At 39.2% G+C, this 22,153-nt stretch overlaps 1 protein-coding gene across 11 annotated transcripts in view; it reads left to right on the forward strand.

Annotated features, from left to right (window-relative positions):
- WDFY3 (WD repeat and FYVE domain containing 3) overlaps window positions 1–22,153 on the forward strand; it is a 351,860-nt gene that overhangs the window by 11,785 nt on the left and 317,922 nt on the right. For 3 of the 11 annotated variants that reach the window (XM_064285614.1, XM_064285622.1, XM_064285623.1), the window contains exon 1: window positions 859–20,246. The exons of 2 other annotated variants lie outside the window; for them this stretch is intronic. The gene's annotated coding sequence lies outside the window, so the exon portion shown is untranslated. Of the gene's footprint in view, window positions 1–857; window positions 20,247–22,153 lie in introns of those variants that run through there. 6 more of the 11 variants (XM_064285619.1, XM_064285627.1, XM_023553286.2 and 3 more) reach the window with 5 other exon arrangements.

Consider the following 22,153-nt stretch of genomic DNA (forward strand, 5'->3'; position numbering starts at 1 on the left):
GTGTCCCACATAAATCTTACGGTTCCTTCATTTTTCTTTGTTCTGTTCTAATTGTTCTTCAGACAAATTAGTGTCAAGGGATTTGTTCTCTTTCTCATTGATTCTGTCTTCTGTTGATTCAGTTCTACTTCTTTGTCCTTCCATTGTGTTATCTAGTTTCTAAAACGTTATTGGTAATCTTCCGGATTTCTAGTTGCTGTTTTTGTTTGGGTTTTAATTGTTTATTTTGTCATTTTGTTCTTGTATTTCCCTGAATTCATGTAGAGTTTTGTCTGTGTTTTCCTCAATGTCTTTCTTAATCTCTTGGGGGATCTTATATGTAAGTCTTCTGATTTGCTTACCAAGTAGTTCCATTACTGTTTCTCCCTCAGGAAGATTTTTTGGCTCTTTATTATGGTCACATGCTTGAGGCGTCTTGTCCTGGTTGTTTATGTGATTTGATATTGTCTGTCGTCTCTGAGGCATTAATGTGTTATTATATTATTAATCGATTATATGTTTATTTGCTGTGTGCTGATTTTTGTTTTGTTTTGTTGTTTGATATGTCTGGGCAGGCAATGCGGAGTGTTATGTTGTTCGCTAGTCTGGCAGCACTCATGCTCACCACCTGGGTCTGGGTGGGTGGGGCAACTGCTGGCAGTGTGGGCACAAGACTATTTGCTGGTCGTGTGGGACTGCTGAGAACCGGCTGGGTAGGTGTTGGCTGCCGTCTGTTGTCAGTCCTGTGGTTTGGGAGTAGGTGATGGTACTCCCTAAGTGGGCAGGGCGGCGGGCGTGGTGGGCAAGTGGAGGCGAGGGAGTGCATTCTCCTCCACTTGCGTTGGGCGGGTAGGGTTGCTGGAGCAGTCTTGTGCTGCTCAGGGGTGGTGGGTTGGCAGGTAGATGGTGGAGTCACTGGGGCAGTCCTGCACCATGGCAGGGCAGCTGGCAGAGGGTGGAGTCACCTGGGCACTTCCTGTTGGCTGATCAAGTGTGAGGAAGAGGAAGGGCTGCCTGTGGTCTAGTCAGGTGGGACCTCTGGTTAACATTATGTGGATCTGTCACTCCATGTGTGCCACCCACCTCAGTGGTCAGGGGTGGCAAGCCACCCTCTCTATGGGTCCCAGCTCCCTCCCCGCTCTGTGGACACCAGGATCCTTGGAACTCTCGCCCTCCTTCCTATAACCTTCCTCTCTAGGTTCGGTTCATGTCCTGCTCATCCCGCTTCACTCTGGATATTTCAACGCAGGTTCTCTATCTCCTGTTGGGAATTTTGTAAAGATGCCTTTCTGTATGCCTTACCCGGAATCGCTGTTGGCTTTGCCTCAAGATGGCCATGCTGGGTCGGGTTGGATGGCAGTCCTTTCATTTGATTCTCAGGGTTCCAGGGTTATTATCGGTATTTGTTTAATTTGGTATCTCAGGTCTTTGTTGTAGAAGGATGCAAAATTGTGTCTGACTAAGCTGCCATCTTGGCTCCTTCTCCTCAATGGCAGATTTTTAGAAAGTAGATCACCAGGCCTTTCTTCCAAGGTGAACTCAAACCTCCAACTTTCTGGATTTCAGCTGAATGCCTTAACCATTTGCATGATACCAACTCAGTAAATACTTGGTGAAGGATTGAGTATACATCCACGTGCCAACCTCTGAGCTCTTTCTTTACTCTGCTTCCCTGATGGGCCAGCTTCCCATAATTTCCTAACCTGCTTCCTGAGAGCCTGTCATTCTATTAACCATATGTTCAAGAAATGCCAAATACTTAGCAAGTTCATTTTTTCATTCTTCATAAACAAATATAATAATGAAGAAATACAGTAGCAAAAAAATGTAGATTATAATTGATCTCAGCTAAGTAGAGTTCTTTGCAGAGTGTTGTGATTCATTCACACTTCTATTTTCCTTTCTTTTAGTGGGAATTTTTTGAGATTAATTTCTTACTAGGTCTCTGAATCTTTAATAAACCAGACAATGATAAGTCCAGAATATCACTCCTGTAAACAACTCAAAGCAGGAGCTCTGTAGAGTGTGTGAAGTTTAGCATCAGAAATAATGTCAGCAGTATTTCTTAGAGGGTTTCATTTGGTTGAACAAGCAATTGCAAGTTGGTTTTGTTTACCTACTGTACTAGTGCAGGACTTTGAGTGTTTTTATGCTCACTACTAAGTTTATATAGGTTTCGAGTCCCAGCACAGACCTTTCAACCCTGGAACATCTAGGCTTAAAGCTCTTACTGGTAGCTCCAGATGCAGGCTCTTGTTTCCCTCAGTCCTTAAGTTTCTGGCTTCCACGTCCGGTGTGACCCCCACCCCCATACCTGCGTGTCTTTGAGCCTGTAAGAGAGGGAAGTTTGAAGATCCTAAGTACTGTATCTGCAGAAGCTGTAAGACTTGAGGCAATGCATTTTAAGCGATATGTTAGTGATATGAGTCATCCCCCCACCCCCATTTTTATTTAACCAGAAATCAGTGTCCAGTAGAATGTCTTGCATATACCAAAAACCAAAACCAAACCCAGTGCTGTTGAGTCGATTCCGACTCATAGCGACCCTATAGGACAGAGTACAACTGCCCTATAGAGTTTCCAAGGAGCACCTGGCAGATTCAAACTGCTGACCCTTTAGTAGCTGTAGCGCTTAACCACTACACCACCAGGGTTTCTGTCTTGTATGTAATAGATCAAAAATACTGGATTATTGATCTTCCATAGTCCTGTAGTCCATTGTGATAAGCTTGCTGATGATATCTCCTGTATTTTTTTAGCATATGAAATACTTTGTATCTCTTAACACATTTAATGTAGTATTCCATTGTTTTTGTTTTGATGGTTATTTGTGAGTAGGGTCTTGGTTTTATTTCCCTAATAAACTCGTTTATTAAATTTGCGCATTGGTTCTCTCAAGTGAAGGAAAATTGCTAATGGCTTTCTTAGGTTTAAGCTTTCTCTCAGTTTTTTTTTTAACTTTTGTCACCAGCTTTAATTTTTGTATATTACACTAGTATCCGATTTAGCAAAATACTCATGCATTTAATAATTTTAAGCTTCATCTTGTTTCATGATATTCCACAAAAGAGCACCATGGTGACCAGTTGCTGCAGTATTTGTGCAAGTTTGAGATTTATTTGTTGGTATGCTGCAGCAACGCTCTATCGTTTTGTTTGCCCCAGAGCCGATGCTCTTAAGTCTTAAGGAAACTGAATCCCTACTTAGTAAAGAGAACTGAGTTAGGCAGTACTGTAATTGTGTGTTTTGGTTGCAACCTTAGATTAGTAACTTTAAATCACCTTGGTGCACGTGAAGCCACAGTAGGTTTAAAGTACTGCACTTGTATTTTGGAGTTTAGAGGACTACAGAATGAATGTGGATTTCTTTCTTTTTTTTTTTTTATAAACTACTTGTAGTTGTTTGATTCTTTTGTATATGGCCTAATCCCTTTAAAGTACTCATTATTACTACGTATAAAAGATAAGTGCCTGCTTATAAAGGTACTTCAGAGACCCAGAAAATAAGAGATTTGAATTCTTGTTCTACCTCTGCCACTAGAGAGCTGTTACTTTGTGCAGGTTACTTATACAGTCTGGCCTCTGATCCTTCATCTGTTGGCAGTCTCTTTCTACTCTAGATTCCTTAGAGAATGGTGATAATTGAGTTCTGATACTAACTCATTTAGCTTTCTTCAGTTTCTTAAGCTCTTGGGACTTACGTTGCGAGAAGGGATCATGTTACAGATCTACCTTATAGAATGACTTGACATGTGTGATAGCCATGTGGTCAACACTTGACGAATCTGCTGCATGTTTTAATAACGGGTCACCTTCTTCTTCCTGTATAATGTTTCTTCCTAGCCTGTTTTTCTTTCCTCTGCTCTCTAGCCAGTATGGGCTTAAAGGATGCCAACTAATTTAATGTTGGCCAAAGTAAAATGGAAATCTGTGACACAGCCATTATCTGGTCCATTAAAAAATCATACCAGAATTATGTTATCTGCTGGTTTTTTTAGGTAGGACAACTAGTTTGTTTATCTGCACAGAAACTCATAGGTTCACTGCCTTGTGCTACGTAGAACATAAAACAAAAACAAACAAAAAAGCCCATTGACATCAAGTCAATTCCGACTCATAACAACCCCATAGGACAGAGTAGAACTGCCCCATAGGGTTTCCAACGAGCAGCTCTTGGATTCGAACTGCAGATCTTTTGGTTAGTAGCCAAGCTCTTAATTTTTGCTTCATAAATTGAATAACTCAGGAGGTGATTAATTATTGTGTATAGGGCTCAACACTTTAAAAAGAATTTCCACAAATATCTTCTTTACGTATTCAAATCTGTTAGGACATTGAAAGTTCTTGTTTAGAAAACCAGTTTATCTGTTTTAATTTGTCTAACGCTTGTTTAAACTGTATTACCTTACTAATTTGTTTAAATTTTTTGAAGTAATTATAAACTCAGAGAAAGTTGCAAAAATAGTAGAGTCCCATTTACTATCGTTCACCCAGCTTTCCCCAGTGGTAACATCTTACATATATCATTAAAATAACTGATTTATATTTTATTACTAAAAGCATAATGATTCTGTTTGAGAATGTTCATATTTTTGTTCAGCTAAAAGAATGTCGATATTTTTATTTAGCTAAGAATGGTAATAATTTTTCCTCAGAGGGTGTAGAAGTTTTTTTTTAATTTTTTTTTATAGAAGTTAGCATGTTTAATTTCAGTTCCTACCCTTGTTTCCTTAGGCAGCAGACAAGGGTATGTTTCCTTTCTGCTTTTCTTACAACTAGGCAAATGGCTCATTATTTTTCTCTGGGTAGGTCAGTCACAGTCCAGGATATAGTCATGTAAAATTTTAATTAATGTGACATTCTTCTTAATTTCTCTTTGCTGGACATCTTTGTTTAATCACTAGTACATTTGCTTCCTGGGATCTTTCATTCTTAACATATGTAACAATATGAAGAAGGGAATATTGAGCAGTTAGTCAAGGACTGTTTGGCAATTACCTGCCATCACTGTGCAGAATACGGAGGAGATTTTGGAAAAGTAGAAGGGGCGTTTATAGTGTAGTTGGATAAACAGAGCATTGTTATGTACTGTATAAGGTATTTTTAGCAAAGTTTAATCTCTCTAAGTACATGGACACAAACAAGTAATTGGTCTGCAATAAACATTTGTTGAGTTAATGAATGTCCTTAGATAAGGAGCATGTTGTTAGAAACTTATGTAAGTTAAGAGATTAAATGTTTACTGTCACCCTCAGGAATCTTAAAACAGTTCCTATCTAGCGATAGAATGATAATACATGTTTTATGTATGTCTTTATTCTCTTTACCGTAAAAATCCCTCGGTAACCATAATCAGATTACCTTGATTAAAGTCTCGGTCTCTTTGACTCTAAGCATGAGCACTTTCGCCATGACACTGCTGATTAAAACACAGTATTAGACAACTTAGATCATCAATGCTGTAGTTAAGTAAAAAAGTATGAAATAAAAATAAACCATTAGTTATTTTTAGACTAATCATTGTGTATTGAGCTGATTTGATCCACTTTCTGTGACTAAATTATATCAAAGGGACTAAATTTGCTGCTGGGGAGCCCAGTTCTTCTTTTCTAAAATGATAACAATGTAAATATCAAATTATAATGTATATTATTAATTGTTGTTAGGTGCCGTCGAATCTGTTCCAACTCATAGCAACCCTATGCACAACAGAACGAAACACTGCCTGGTCCTGCAACATCCTCACAATTGTTGCTATGCTTGAGTTCATTGTTGCAGCCACCGTGTCAGTCCATCTCATTGAGGGTCTTCCTCTTTCTGCGGGCCCTCCACTTTACCAAGTATGATGTCCTTCTCCAGGAACTGGTCCCTCCTGATAACACGTCCAAAGTATGTGAGATGTGGTCTTGCCATCCTTGCTTCCAAGAAACATTCTGGTTGTACTTCTTCCAAGACGGTTTATTAGTTCTTCTGGCAGTCCATGGTATGTACAACATTGATCACCAACACCACAATTCAAAGGTGTCAGTACGTTTTCGGTTTTCCGTATTCATTGTCCAGCTTTCGCATGCACTTGAGGTGATTGAAAACACCATGGCTTGGGTCAGGTGCACCTTAGTCCTCAAGGTGACAGCTTTGCTTTTCAGCACTTTAAAGAGGTCTTTTGCAGTCGATTTGCCCAGTGCGTGTTTTGATTTCTTGACTGCTGCTTCCGTGGGTGTTGATTGTGGATCCAAGTAAAATGAAATCCTTGGCAATTTCAGTCTTTTCCCCTTTTATCATGATGTTGCTTATTGGTCCAGTTGTGAGGATTTTTGTTTTCTTTATGTTGAGGGATAGACCGTATCGAAGGCTGTGGTCTTTAATCTTCATCAGTAAGTGCTTCAATTCCTCATCACTTTCAGTAAGCAAGGTTGTGTCATCTGCATAATGCAGGTTGTTATATTAGTGTTCCTTCAGTCCTGATGCCCCGTTCTTCTTCATATAGTTCAGCTTCTAGGATTATTTGCTCAGCATACAGATTAAGTAGGTATGGTGAAAGGATACAACCCTGACTCATACCTTTCCTGACTTTAAACCATGTGGTATCCCCTTGTTCTGTTTGGATGACTGTCTGTTGATCCATATACAGATTCCTCATGAGCACAATTAAGTGTTCCAGAATTCTTATTCTCTGCAGTGTTATCCATAATCTGTTATGACCCACACGTCAAATGCCTTTGTATAGTCAGTAAAACACAGATAAACATCCTTCCAGTATTCTCTGCTCTCAGCCAGGATCCATTTTACATCAGTAATGATATCCCTGGTTCCACGTCCTCTTCTGAAACCGGCCTGAATTTCTGGCAGTTCCCTGTCGATATACTGCTGCAGCCGCTTTTGAATGATCTGCAGCAAAATTTTGCTTGCATGTAATATTAATGATATTTTTTGATAATTTCCGCATTTGGTAGGATCACGTTTCTTTAGGCATAAATATGGATCTCTTCCAGTTGGCTGGCCAGGTAGCTGTCTTCCAAACTTCTTGGCATAGATGAGTGAGCTCTTCAGCACTGCATCCACCTGTTGAGACATCTCAGTTGGTATTCCATCCGTTCCTGGAGCCTTGTTTCTCACCTGTGCTTTCAGTGCAGCATGGAATTCTTCCTTCAGTACCATCGGTTCCTGATCACACGTTATGTTTGCACGTTGACCAATTGTTATATTAATAATACTATCAGGTTTTTTTTTTCTAAATGTTCGTAAATACTTTACTGTGTACTGGGTATTATGGGAGATATATATGTGTTTAAGACATGAACTGTTCTTGCCCTCAATAACTTAATAGTATAAAGAAGGTAAGATAAATACACAAATTGAATAGTATGTGATGAGTTTGTCAGATACAGAAGTGCTGTGGACACTCTTTGGGAAGAAAGTTTACTTTTGGCTGAAGTGACTAGGAGAACTCTGAGATGTTTGATCTGAGTATTAGGGGATTGATAGAATTTCCTTGCTGAAAGTTTGGAGAAAATCGTGAAATCTACCTACATCGGAATGAGAAGATCAGTTGATTTCACCATCACTGAATCATATGAGGTTTCTTAGAAAAAAAAATTGCCTGAATATAATATTTAAGCAGTTAGGATAAAGGTGCCCTAGTGGTGTAATGGTTAAGCGTTTGGTTGCTAACTGAAAGGTTGGTGGTTGGAACCTATCCAGCCACTCCTCAGGAGAGAGACCTGGCAACCTGCCTCCCATAAAGATTGTTGTTGTTGTATGCTGTCCATTTGATTCCGACTCATAGTGACCCTATAAGACACAGTAGAACTGCCCCGTCGGGTTTCCAAAGCTGTGATCTTTACGAAGCAGACAGCCACATCTTTCTCTTACAGAGCAGCTGGTGGGTTCTAACTGCTGACCTTTCTGTTAGCAGCTGAGAGCTTAACCACTGTGCCACTAGTGCTCAACCATAAAGATTACAACCAGGAAAATCCTATGGGGCACATGGGGTTTCTATGAGTTGGAATTGGCTGGACAGCACCTAACAACAAGTAAGATAAGGAATAAAGTAAAACACTTAGAAAAAACATACTTTAAAATTTTTTTTTATTGTGCTTATAGGTCAAAGTATATAGCACAAATTAATTTCTTGCTCAAAAAATTATATACAAATTGTTTTGTGACATTGGTTGCAATTCCCACAATGTGTCAGCACTCTCCCCCTTTCCCTTTACACCCTGGGCTCCCCGTGTCCATTCATCTAGTTTTCCTGTCCCTTTCTACCTTCTTGTCTTTGCTTTTGGGCAGGGGTTGCACACTTGGTCTGATGTACTTGATTGAACTAAGAAGCACTTTCCTCTCATGTGTGTTATTGTTTGTTTTATAGGACTATCTAATCTTTGGCTGAAAGGTGGACTTCAGGAGTGGCTTCAGTTCTGAGTTGGCAGGGTGTGCGGGGCCCATAATCTTGGGGATTCCTCCAGTCTCTGTCAGACCAATAAGTTCTGCCCTCAATAACTTAATAGTATAAAGTTATATACTTAATAGTATAAAGTGATAGTAAATTCAATAGTGAATTTGAATTTTGTTCTACATTTGTCTCCCACTCTATCTGGGACCCTCTATTGTGATCCATGTCAGAGTGGTTAGTGGTGGTACCTGGGTACCGTCTAGTTCTTCTGGGTTCAACCTGGTGTTGGCTGGGGTTTATGTGGTCCATTAATCATTTGGGCTGATATTTTTCCTTATGTCTTTGGTTTTCTCCTTTGCTCTGGACAGGATGGGACCAATACATGTATCTTAGTTGGCTGCTCACAAGCTTTTAAGACTCCAGATGTTACTCACCAAAGTAGGATATAGAACATTTTCTTTATGAACTATACTGTGCTAGTTGGCCTAGGTATCCCCCAAGACCATGGTCCCAAGCACTCAGCCCCCATAACTTGGTCCCTCAAGGTGTTTGGATGTGTCTAGGAAGCTTCTGTGACTTTGCCTTGATGAAGTTGTGCTGACTTCCCCTGTATTGTGTGTTGTCTTTCCCTTCACCAAAGTTAACACTTGTCCACTATCTAGTTAGTGATTTCCTCATCCTAGCCTTCCCTCTCTTGTAACCGTCAAAGATTGGCTTTTTTCTGTGTGTAAGCTTTTTCTTGAGTTTTTATAATACTGATTTCATACAGTATCTGTGTTTTTGTGATTGACATTTCACTCAGCACGATGCCCTCCAGATTCACCCATGTTGCGAGATGTTTCACGATTCATCATTGTTCTTTATAGTGGTATAGTATAAAAACCATACTTTTGTCTTGAAGACTTTGTTCTTGTTTCTAAAGCATTTTACAAGTTCACCATAAAAATTGTATTAAATATGACTTCTCTAATATCTATCCTTTTTATAGGTAATTTGATTTGTGGGATTAATGACAGATATGTTTTATATATTTCATTTAATTTGCCATCTCTAGAAATAAATTACATGAGTTATCTCTTTGGTTGACATGAAAATTGATTATTGCTGTTTTATTATTTCTTAAGTCCCAATGTCTAACATATTTCTTTATCTCTGAATAACACAGCATTGAAAAAATTATCTTGACATCTTGGAGTTCAGCATTGCCGGGAGGTGGCTGTTAGTGGTAGGCTTAAAGAAAAGGCTGGAGGAAGAAAGTAAAGGAAAATGTGGGTGAATGGCAAAATGATAGGGGGGAAAGGGGAGAAAGAGAGTGAGGAATTAAGAGAGTTTATGTGTAATCAGGCTAGGTCCCTGGGTTGTGCAAATGATTTGCTCTCTGCTATCTGAAAGGTTGACAATTACAACCTACCCACCCGCACCATGGAACAAAGGCCTGGTGATCACTTCTGTAAAGATTATAGCCAAGAAAACTCCATGGAGCTCAGTTCTACTCTGACATACATGGGAAAAGTAGAAGGGGCACTTACAGTGTAGTTAAATAGTTATAGAACATTGTTACATATTGTATAAGGTTTTCAGCAAATTTTAATCTGTAAGCACGTGCACACAGTCATGTAATTGGTCTTCAGTAAACATTTGTTGAGTGAATGAGTGAACTTAGGTAATAAGCATGTTGTCAAAAATTATGTAAGTTAATAGCATAATTTTTATAAAAAGTATCAGAATAAACTTGATGGCAACTTGTTTTATGTGATGGGGAATTGTTTGGCCTCTGGCCATTCTTTGTGGCAGATGCCATATTGTACCTAGTCAAATCTGAAGAATTTTCTGAAAGCTAGTTCTCTGTCAAACATATAAAAAGAGCAGAAAATCAAATTTTGAGTTTGCTTTGGTTTTGTAATATTAATGAAAAATGGTGTCATAACAGTTGTTTTTGTTCTCTGCCTTCTTTTCCACAGAGACCTAGATTAAAATGTGAGTCACCAGAGTCAACAGATTCAGTGATTGCTACCTTGGGTTACCACATGGGTTGGCGTAAGTGTTTATACTTTAAAGACCTGTAGGGAAGCCCATCAAGACGTGCCTGCTGCTGAAAATGGCATGAAGGCCACCAAAACCTGATAAGCACTTGTGTAGTTGGGGCAGGGTAGGTAAACGTTTTGCTGCATTGCCTTTCTGAGATGACAACACTAGCGACCTCTGTTCGTAGGTTGGAATGCTTATTTTGTTTCTCTGTTTATGGACTTTAATGCACTCTGAGTTTTCCCAGCCTAATACTTTATCAGAAACATAATACTTTTTAACAGTTGCTGGTCAGTGTTGAAAGATCTGAAATGGACCTTCATGTTCTAGCGTTTCTTCTTCTACCCTGGTTGTTGACACCCACTTAGGGAAAGGTTTAATAGTTGCTTTGCATATTCTGATATCATCTGACGAAGCATCATTCCAGAAGAGTGACAATCTCATTCAGCAAGCACAATTTTAATGGAAGAAGACTAGTTGCATTCCAATACCTAATTGTTAATTCGGTGTTATTTAACATCAAGCATGACTTAGGTAGTCACATTTGCACTGCTTTCTTGAGTTTTGTTAAAGTTTAGAAATGCTCTTATGTCGCATGCCGAGTTCATTGATTTTGGTCTTTTTTATTTTTGTCTCATCCTTCTAAGTAGCAGACATAAGTACTGTGTCTAGCATACAGGATTTGAGTTAGGCTCTTTCATTCCATCATCTGTTATAATTAAGGGTTTAATTAAAAAAACTCCTATTTTTATTAAAAAATTTAAAGATGGCACAGTGGCTAAATTAGTAAATAGTGCTTTACCTTATTGGAGTTAAAACTAAGTTTAATTATTATTTTCTCATCATAACTTTTCTTTATGAGAGTTCAACTCAACTTTCGTTGCAATGAAAAGAAGCATGTGTGTGAAGTGCAATTTAGAAATAAGTGTATTGGCCAATAACTCATTCCCAGGTGCCTGAAAAAAAAATATAGAAGTGCTCCTGAAATAAATAGATAGTAAAGTGGATTTTTTAAAAGATAATTAAATATTAAGCATAGTGTTAGATTGAGGGAAAAGTTCTAGTAATATAAAATTAGAGTAGAGAGAATAATTGCCTGGTGTCAGGAAAATGGAAAGGGTAAGTGTAAATGAAATTAATCCACGATGTGAGTTACATTTTGCATTGTGTCGATGGATCTGTAGTGGTTGTTTTTGGGAAAGTGGACTTTCTTAGAACGCCCATCACACTTGGTATTAGTCTTCCTTGGTAGTCAGCATTCCCTAGTGACTGTATTGTAATGTAAGCTGAGTCTTTTTTTTTCCTTCGTTTTCTTTGTTGTGCCTTAGGTGAAAGTTTACAGAGCAAATTAATTTCTCACTAAATAATTAAAACACATATTGTTTTTACATTGGTTGCCAACCCTGTGACATGTCAGCACTCTTCCCTTCTCGAACTCAGGCTCCCCGTTCCCATTCATCCAGCTTTCCTGTCCCCTCCTGCCTTCTCGTTCTTGCCCCTGGGCTGGTGTGCACATTTAGCCTGGTGTACATGGTTGAACTACATGTGTTATTGTTTGTTTTATGGGCCTGTCTAATATTTGGCTGAAGGGTGAACTTCAGGAGTGACCTCAGTTACCAAGTTAAAAGGGTGTTTGGGGGCCATACTTTCGGTGTTTGTAAGCTGAGCCTTGACTCATCTTCTGAAACCTGGATTTCTTTCTTTTCTTTTTTTTAAATTTAGCAAGCATTTATTAAATGTCTACTTTATGTCCTGAAAATATTAAGATCATAAGATACCATTCCTCCTTTCGAGAAGCTCATCATCCTAGCCATTGCTAAATGTAATGGCATCTGTTTTGGGGTTTCATTGACTTTAGCTCCTAGCCACAGAATTTGAAATTCCTTATTATCTATCACACTTATTCTTTCTCCTGCTTTCTTGGTTTATATGGGGCCTAAGGTAAATACACACACCTCCTGACTCTTGGGTTGCTTTGCGGTTTTTCTTGCACCTGAGTTAGTCCTGTTTGTGGCTTGATCTTTAGTTAGGAACCAAAGTGTAGACAAAACCAGGTAGGGAACGACTTTAATGAGGGGTATAGTATTAATAACAAAACTACATTTTGGAGAAAGTGATATGAGTCCCCCTACTTAGCACTAAAGGAATTAGAAATTTATTGAGTTTCCTAAAGAAAAATTCAGCATTGATCAAAAGGAATACCCCTTGACTACCTCTAAACACTATTTTGGGGAGCACCGTGGCACAATGGTTAAGTGCTTGGTGCCAAACAAAAGGTTGGCAGTTCAAGACTTGGTGATCTGCTCCGTAAAGATTACAGTTTAGGAAACCCTATGGGGTAGTTCTGTTCTGTTCTGTCTTATAGGGTTATTGTTATCATTTGGAATTGACTCAACACCACACAATAACATACACTATTTTGTTACTCTGGTATATTTTACCTGTTTTGTATTAAAAAAAATTGCTTTTAGAATGCTTGAGAATGAGATTGTCATTCCCATATGATATAATGATACTTATAAAATGTAATGTAGTCTTGATCTTTTTCCCTGTTTTTAAAAATTATGATTTTTGATGATTAAAAATTTTGGTATGTAAATGTCCAGGAATTCTTCTTGTAATATGTTGTTGTGTTAATAATACTGTATTACAAAGCTTCCAGCCCATGCTGTTTAGAAAATAAAACAGTTTCCCTTTTCTTTTTTTAAATCCATTTATTTGTTTTGTTTCTAAATTCTCAAAGTTTGCTAAACTTTGCCATGTCTCAAGATTTGTTAGAGCTTTGTCATATTTGCAATGTGATAGAGCAGGGCAGAGGTCATCGTTGTACAGGACAGACTAAGATGAGTCCACACTTAGAAATAGTTCTGCCTGTTAGAACTGATTTAGCCTAAATTACAGCTACTAAGCAGAAGTTCCCTTTGGTAGGCTGTGCTAGGGTAGAACAGCCAGATGGTAATCTGGTTAACCCACTGTTAGTGGTAATTCAAGATTCAACATGGAATCTGGATTAGGAAGTTTTGTGTGTGCGTGTCTGTGTGTAAATAAGCAAATGGGTAAATACATACATACATGATTACATTTGTATTAATGTCAATGGTCGCCAGATAATTCTGTTTTTGGATACTGGGCTCTAGATAATGGCATGATACCAGTCTTGGGATTGGGACTGATAATCCAAAGGTGAGGGCCCAGTCCTAGGAAGAAACAAGGCAGTGTGACCAGACTGGAATGTCCAAAAGGATCAAGACAGAAGCTTAGTTTTAATAATTGAAGTATAAACAGGGTTAGGACTACAGAAGGGTAGGAGTAGAAACAGGAGTGGAAATAGAGTGGATTTCAGGATAAACTAGAAACCCTAGTCACCTAACCCAAAAAAAAAAAGGTGGTATTAATTAGCATTAATAGTGATTTGATCCTGACTCCAAAATGTGGGCTGAAGCTGCTTAAGCACCTCCTGTCACAAGTCCATATGTATGAGTTAAGTTATAAATAACAGGAAAAGCGAGGTACACAAGAGCAGAAACAGGCTAGGCTTGACATTCTTTTGTATACTGTTAAGCGACTTTTAAGGGGAAAAATAACTTTCCATTGTTAGTCAGTAATAATTTAATCTTTCGGCACTTGTAGGCCTCACGAGATACAGAGAACTGCTGATGCTTCCTAGTAACACCTTAACAGGGAGCTGCTGCTAAAATGAACAAACTAAAGCTTTGGAGTGAATATGTTTTCTTGCGCAAAACAGGAGGATATGAAAAAGCTTGTTAGGGTTCTAATGGCACAATTCTGAAGGCAGAAGTACCCTGTGTTAGGAGTTTAGTTTCTGAGTGAGGTAAGAAGAAGCAAGGAAAATGTGTAATTATGATAATATCGATGTTAAAATAAGAATCCTTCACGCCTTTCATTTACTTTCTAGAAACCATCATATTAGCATTTTTTGGTCGCAGCCAACTGACACTCACTAGCTTAAAGGGTAGGGGGATTTATGGGACTCATACTGAGAACTGAATGATGAACTGAAAAAGTCGGACTTGAACAGAAGAAATCAGAGGACCTCCAGGAATCTCTTCGTCAGGGGTTTTTATACCTTTTTTTATACCCTTGCCATTAGTTGTGGTTCTAAAGATTTAGTTTCTGCGTTACCTTTTCAGTTTTTATATTCCAACAAGAAAGGATTAGATTAACTTAGTTTGGGTCTGGTGTCTATCTCTCCCAGAGCCACGGATACATGGTTCTGTGATAAAGTCATAATCCCAGGGGGTTCACTTCTCTATGCTGAAGACCATTACCAGAGAATGGGAAAAGCAAAAGCTGGACAGTTCTCTGGAAGGTGTGTAGAACATCTCAGCCCCTTTCCCTTTCCTTTCCCTTGACTCCCCTCTCTACTTCCATAAAGACAGAGATAACCCTGCCATCCTATCTATCCATGCAATTTTACCAGTGGGAGAAAACCCAGATGCACCCAAAGGCAGTTCATAGGGCTACTGACTCTGGTTCCATTGTGATTCTTTCTTGATATTCTATAACCTGTGGACTAAATATAAATTTAACTCCTGCCAACTTCCAATCTATATCACTAGGGGAAAGGGAGAGGAAATAAAAAGAAAATGTATTTAAAAGGGGTACTTCTTACATACCAGTGACTTGTAAGAAAATAAGTGGTGGCTACAATCCTTAGTTTTGCATCTACACACAAAGCCCTGACCTGTTTGACTTCTGATTTCATATTTCTATTCCTTTCTGCTAATATCTTGGCTCATCAGGGTTCTATTCCTAGCAAACTGTTCCAAGCTTTTATTCCTGAAAAGGAGTACCTGGAAGTTCCAGCTTGACGGAATCATGATAGTCTTCCACTGACCTTAACACTGTGCATAGTACGTGCTACCAGAAGATATTCCAGGAGATTCTCCTGAGTTCTCGTAGTTTTAGGAGGTGTAGCAGCAACCCTTTCCCCTTGAAGTCAAGGGCAGTGGCCCCCAACCAGTTCCCAGTTCCGTAGCCTTCATCTTTGCTTGTTTTCTTACTGCCGTGAGGTAATCAAACTGACAGTTTTCTATAGAGTAGAACAGTTATTATGTCTCCTAGTAAAATATATAAAGTATAATTATATAATATAAGGTAGTATAGGCAGTCCTTAGGAAGGAGTTCTGTTCCTAAGTCTGCCTTTTAAGTCAGGTTTATCCATAAGTCAAAACAGTTAGGTATGGTTTGTATATAACATCAGTTAATCAAATGTTTGTCTTAGCATATAATATAGCCGAATGTCTTAGTGTGTAATGTAGAGTGTACCTTTTTATGCATAAAAAACATTAAAGAAACACTTCCAGGTACACTAAAACATCTTTAACCTAATAATGCAGTAATAATAATAATGTTTTGATGTGCTTTGCAAAGTAGCACATGTTTGTTATTATGAACCATTGTTATGTTCCTTCTCCACATTTGAAGAGATACCTACAGGGCAAACGTTACCCAAAGTACTCAGAAGAGTCTGTTCTGTAAAATCCTTTAAACCAATTAAATACTTTATTGTAGACTCTGAACTAAAAAATCTACTTGTATTTCTGCTGGGTTTTGAACCCTCCTCAGCAGAGCCAGAGAGGGTTGGGGGCCGTGGGTAGGATGATGCTGGAGGCAGACTGATCATTCTCCCATCACCTCCTCACGAGACCTGTCAACCCCAGCCATGCACCAGCTATGAAGCTGCTGCCTTGGGGTGTGAGGGAAAAAAGTGCCACTCAGGATGTGCTAAGAGCAACCCCTGGCCCAAGAGTTGGGAAAAAGATGTTTAGGGAAACCCGAATCAGAAGTTCTCCATGGACCCCTGAAAACCATGTGGACATTACAGAGGTCAGGAGTCTAAGACTGCCCCCCTACAGGATGGAGGGCCCAGCGGGATGGGGTAGGGCAAAGCTGAGTAAGGGGGTACTTCAGAGGTCTGGCTGTGTGCCTAGTGCTGTGCTCTGAGTAGTCTTACTAAGAGAACACGAGGAGCCTGCTTCCTGGCCCCTGGCTGCCACCACCTGCAGGCCAGCCTTGCAGAGCAGAGCAGCAGTGCTTGGGGCAAGCAGACGGTGGGTCTGGCCCTTTCTGAGGGAGGTGTGTGCATGTGGGCTCTCTGCTGAAGGCTGTGGCTGGGTGCACCATATTGCAGGGCCCCTCCTGCTGCCAGCAGCTGCCCAAGGACCCGCTGAGGCACTTGCACACGTGGGAAAGCTTGGCCTGAGGGAGCCCAGTTACCCAAACACAGAGTCAGTTTTTTCCTGATAGGTTTTATGGGGTTGATTTACAACTACAGTAAGTCGGACGTCACCTGGGGAATGCCTGTATATAAAATATGCAATAATATATATAAAATATAATGAACATTCTTTCTTGGGTTCCAAAACTTCTAGATTAGTAGATTTTAAAGTTTTTAAGTGAAGAAGCAAAAATTTAAAACCAGGTAAAAGACACCATCTTCACTGTCGTTGCTTGGTTCCCATATCCAGTGTGTTCTGGAGTTGCAGACATCATATGTTGGCGTCAGAGCCTATTTTATATCCTACAGGACCCTGATTTCAGGCTTCAGCTGGGGCAGCAGCGGGCATATCAAGCCTCAAGAAGGCTTTACCTCCTGTTACATAGGGTCGCTTTGAGTGGGAATTGACTTGATGGCACACACAGCAACAGCAACAGAAGAACAATGGCTTCTGAATGAGAAGCTATTTGGTAAGATTAGTAAGGCCCCTGGGCATTTACCCATGGCCACTTGAAGTAAATTCCTGAATCAGCCGTGTATGATACCTTGGAGTTATATGAAGCATTCACTTATGAACAGTGGTGCTCTCAGAGGCAAATTCAGGATTGCTGCCTTTCTTACAGTGAGGACCAGCCGTCACTATTTCTGTAGTGCAGAGAGCTTGATGTAATTTGCCTGGTAGGAATTAGTTGGGGGATTCTCCTAGGTATGGTGTCCTATGGGAGATGTGGGCAGATGGGTTCCCAGTATAGTGATGAGTCAGTCTTAGTGAGTCCATGCGATTGAGCCCCTGCATAACTGCTTTTTATGCACCCTGTTTGTTTTGTTTGTGAGCTGAATCACCAGACTGGCTGGGGAAGAATTATTACTTGATCTATGATGTGTAGGTCATCTTAGCCACCTGATTATTAAGAGGCTTTGTATTTTGATTTGTTTGCTTTGGCAGTGGAAGATTCTGGTGAACACAGATATGGGACAGGAATTTGGTTTAGACTCTGGGCCTGTTGTGAGAGGTTGATTTGAAGTTAGCCATTCTCTGCTTCTCCCTATCATTTGTTCTCTCATCTTTCAAGTTCATTGATCATGCACAAAAAAGGAAAAAATTGTAAACTTAGCAGCCTACTATAGAAGCAACAATATCTTCTAAAAGTTCTCAAAACCTAAGCAAGGTTTTTAAGCCAAGGCATGTAACTGTATTTTTTTATTGTCTTGGTTGGTTTAGATCTTTTCCCTTTTTGACTTTGTTTTATAGTTCTTGAACTATAAAGGTTTCATTTAAAAATTTGCTTTTATTTTGCTATATAGAATGCTAATATGTCATATATTGTGTGTATGTGTGTTAAAGAGTGTATGTGTCTATAGATACATATACATGTATCATTTGAACGTAGAAAATGTCTGAAAAGTAGCACGTCAGACTGTTAATAATGACTACATTTGGGAAATGGGATAGGGGATGAGAAAACGAGTTGGTAATGTGATGGAGAGCAGACTTTTGTTGTTTTACTTCAAAAACTTCTCCATGATACATATATTTTTAATTCTACTCAGTGTGTACTTTCATTAATATGAAAATGATTTTTGTTTCATATAGTTAAAGTTAGCAGAGAGAATATCTAGATCATTAAGGGCTGATAAACAGGGCTTATATGAAACTCTGTGCTGTCAACAAAATAATATGTAGCAGGTTTTTTGTTTTGTTTTTTGACTTTTTTTTTTTTTAGCATATGTAATTTTGACAATCAGATGCTTATTGAAAGCCGGTGCATGAGTTACAGTTTTTTTGTGTAATTATACTTAGGTTGAGCCTCTTTGCTTTCCCCATCAACATAAAGTTTCCATTTAAGGCTCACTCCATAATTAACAAAAGCTATAATATACCGTAATCTGAAATATCTGTAATTCAGAGGTCATGTTGTAATAAGGAATTGCGGGTGGGAGACCTTCAACATGTTATTCTTCCTTGCTAATTTTAGGTTTCATGTCTGGGCATCTGATGGGACCCAGTGCTGTGGAGGGCTCATAACCAGGAGCATAAGGACTTCTTTTCTAGTTTTTTGTATGTGCCCTCAGCTTGGCTGGGGGCCACAGGGAGGCAAGAGGGAGCAAACAATTCTTGAACTCTATTGGGTTTATTTTTTGTAGTGATATGGACAAAACATTCTGAAACATTTTTAGATGTACTATGGATATTGAGTAAATGTTTTGATGTTGGAACCATGGTTCTTACTGAGGAAGGAAGAATATACAAATATGGAATGGGGGAAGACTGGAAAGAATCTTGTGGAGATTGGAATCTTGAAAGTCTCAGTGTGAATTCATTATTTTTAAAACAAGTATATATGTACACATGTATATGTGTGTATAAATGTATATGTGCATACCATTGTACGTATATGCATATATATGCACATATATTTCCTGGCTCTGTCCAACAAAAAAGCTAAGAAGCAAAGACATCCCATTAGCAGTGAACAGACCTAACTCCCAAATCTTGATCTCTGATACTGTTCCTTCCACTCATAGGTACCAGGGCTCATCAGAGAAATGGCTAATTCTAGGCCTGGGCAGGGTACATACAACATGAGCCTGGAACATTATTTTATGCCAGAAAATAAGAAAATGTTTAAAAAAAAAAAAAAAGGGGAGCATGTCACAAGAAATCTGTTGGGGCTCCTGTTGGCCAAGTCTGACAATTTGAACACTGAAACAGGTGTAATAATTATGTACCATTAAAAATAGGAATTCGTTACCTGTAATTTTAATAAACTTATAAATGAATAAATGAAGAAAAAGGGAGGGTTCTTCCTTACAGTAGAATGCTGAGTTCTGGGGTTGGAAAGTTTTGCAACCATCATATTAAAGATTAGATTGGGCGAGAATCTTAACAAAATTTGGGGGAAATATCCATGAGGAACAGGATATTTCCATGGCCTTAAAGTGTCTCCCCAAAGACTGCATTTTAGTTGCAAGGGAAAAAATAATAGGTTTCTATGAGTCAGAATCCACTCGATGGCAGTGGGATATGTTGGAAAAATCTGACAACAGTATAGTGCAGATGGATACCGTGTGACTCCATATAGGACACCCTGAAGAGATGCCTCATTACCTGTGTTATGTTCTGGCTAAGAATGCATAACCTGAATCTAATCATGAGGAAACATCAGACAAACCAAAATGAGAAAGGTTCTATTAAAAAGAAAGGGGGAGGAACTGTATTTTTGCAAAAATGTCAATGTCATAAAAGATAAAAGCTGTGGAATTAAAGGAGGCAAAAGAGAGCTGACCACTAAATGCAGTACCTGACCCTAGACTAGATCCTGTACTGAATAGGGAAGAAAATGATATAAAGGATATTATTGGATCAGTTGGAAAAAAAAAAAATTGGAAGATGGACCACAGATTAGATAAAAATATTGTGACAATGTTAAATTTACTGAAATTAACAACTGTGCTGTGGTTATAAAGAGAATATCTCTACTTTTAGGAAATACACATTGAAGTAAGGAGCAAAGGGCCACGATGTACAGTTTATCCTCATGGATTCAGAAAAGAGTTGTGTGTGTGTAAAGGAGACTGAGAAAGAGCACGTGAGCACATGATAAAGGAGGTAACATATTAATGTGTGTCTGAGTATAAGGTGATTTCTCTGTTCTTGTTTTTATAACTTTTCTGTGAGTTTGAAGTTGTTTCCAAATAAAATATTTAAAAAATATGTATGCCTTTTTATTTTTAGGTTTTATATTTATAAAGAGCTTGGCTCTTTCTCTGGAATCAGTTTGGCATGAACTTTTTTTTTTTTTTTTTTTGGCGTGAACATTTTTATAATATTTTCTTGCGTGTCGGTGGTATTGTTCCACAAGCCAACTGTTGTTGAATATGACAGCAGTTAGTGGAAAATAAAGGAGCCTTATCCTGTGAATGGCCAGAGTCTAAAACCTATTATTATTAACTATACTGATGACTTTAAGCTTACGGAAATATTACCTACAATATCTATGGAAGTCTTTGGGATTAAATAATTGTTACCACTTTTGAAGAAATTTTAAAATGATCACATCAAGAATCCACTCTTGCCCCCCGGTTATTTAGATGATCTTGCTTTGTGAACTCAGAAAGAGTCTCGTGTTCAGCCTGAGGAGAGAGTAGGTTGTTTACTTGTCCATTCATTCGACAAACATTTAGTGAGTGCCTTGTGTATGTCGGACTGCTTCTGGGCATTAGAGATGCAGCACCAAACAAAACACAGCTCTTGCCCTCACTGATTTTGTGTTTTAGTGGGAAGACATAGATAATAAATAGAAATAGAAGTAAAATAAGTGAATGTTAAATGGTAGGAAGACCTGTGGAGAAGAATAAGGAAAGAGTAGTAGGGAATGCTGGGGCAGAGACAAGTTGTTGCAATTTTAAATAGAGTGGAAAGGAAAGAATTGCTACAAGAAACATTGGAGCAAAGATCTGAAGGTGGCGAGGGAGTGAAGGTCGCAGAGAGATAATCTTTTTTTTTTTTTTTTTTAAAGTGTCTAGGCCAAGTGAACAGCAGGTGTAAAGGCCCTGAGACAGGTGTGTGCCTGGCCTGTATAAGGAGGTTAGTAGGAAATAGGGTCAGAGGCTAATGGGGGCCAAGTTGCGTAGGGTCTTATATTACATTTTAAAGGTTTTTTTTTTTTTAATTGAACTTTTTAGGTGAAGGTTTATGGGAATAGTTTCTCATCAGTTAGTACACACATTTTTATATGACACTGGTTAACAACCCCACGACATGTCAACATTCTCCCTTCTCAACCTTGGGTTCCCTGTTGCCGGCCTTCCTGTTCCCTCCTGCCTTCCAGTCCCTGCCCCAGGGCTGGTACGCCCCTTTAGTTTTGTTTTGTTCCATGGGCCTGTTCAGTCTTTGGCTGAAGGGTGAAGCTCAGGAACGGCCTCATTACTGTTCTGAAAAGGTGTGTGTGGGGTTGGGGGGGGGGGGAGGGGCATACTCTAAGGGTTTCTCCAGTCTCTGTCAGGCCAGCAAATCTGGACTTTCTTTTTGAGGTAGAATTTTGTTCTACATTTTTCTCGAGCTCTGTCCAGGACCCTCTATTGTAATCCCTGTCAGAGCAGTCAGTGGTGACAGCCAGGCACCATCCAGTTGTACCGGACTCAGGCTGGTGGAGGCCATGGTAGTTGTGGTCCATTAGTCCTTTGGACTAATCTTTCCCTTGTGTCTTTAGTCCTTGCTCCCGAAAGGCTGAGTATGCTAGATGGCCGATCACAGGCTTTTAAGACCCCAGGCGCTACTCACCAAAGTAGAATGTAGAACATTTTCTTTATAAACTCTGTTATGCCAATGAGCTAGATGTTTTCACTGAGACCATGGTCCCTACAGCCCTCAGCCCAGCAGTTTGGTCCCTCAGGGAGTTTGGATATGTCTATGGAGCTACTGTGGCCTTGCCTTGTACAGGTTGTGTTGGCTTCCCCAGTATTGTGTACTGTCTTACCGTTCACCAAAGTACCGCTTATCTATCGTCTATTAGG

Source organism: Loxodonta africana, chromosome 5 (genome assembly GCF_030014295.1).
Source record: "Loxodonta africana isolate mLoxAfr1 chromosome 5, mLoxAfr1.hap2, whole genome shotgun sequence".
NCBI classification, from domain to species: domain Eukaryota; kingdom Metazoa; phylum Chordata; class Mammalia; order Proboscidea; family Elephantidae; genus Loxodonta; species Loxodonta africana.